This window comes from Aptenodytes forsteri, unplaced genomic scaffold, assembly GCF_000699145.1.
Source record: "Aptenodytes forsteri isolate BGI_AS27 unplaced genomic scaffold, ASM69914v1 Scaffold166, whole genome shotgun sequence".
NCBI lineage: Eukaryota > Metazoa > Chordata > Aves > Sphenisciformes > Spheniscidae > Aptenodytes > Aptenodytes forsteri.
The window spans coordinates 6303490-6303827 of NW_008796110.1; the positions used below are offsets into that span (position 1 = coordinate 6303490).

The 338-nt window shown below is 66.6% G+C and overlaps 1 protein-coding gene across 1 annotated transcript in view; it reads left to right on the forward strand.

Moving 5' to 3' along the window:
- Positions 1-338, forward strand: part of CTTNBP2 (cortactin binding protein 2) — a 185727-nt gene that overhangs the window by 92896 nt on the left and 92493 nt on the right. The gene's annotated exons all lie outside the window — the stretch shown is intronic.

The window sequence follows — 338 nt, forward strand, 5'->3', positions numbered from 1 at the left end:
GAACTGTCAGACCGGGGGGGGAGACACACACGGACGGACGTTGATCTTTTAACTCTTTGCCGGGCCCGCAAGGAGCTTGCTTTCTCCTTCCTTCCTCCCGTGTGGCGTTTTCGGCGCCGGGGCAGCGTCCGTTCCCCTCCCGCCCCGAGCGCCGGTGCGTGGAGCCGTCTCCACTCCCCGGGCCTCTCGTCGGCGGGGCTGCACCTCAGGGGCAGGATCTGCCTCCCCGCTTAAGATATCCCCGAAAGCCGAGCAGAAGCCCCCTCCCGGCGTGTCCTCTCTACGGGTGGGGAGGTGGAGGGACGCGGTGTGGTACCAGCCGGTTAAAACAGAGTCGG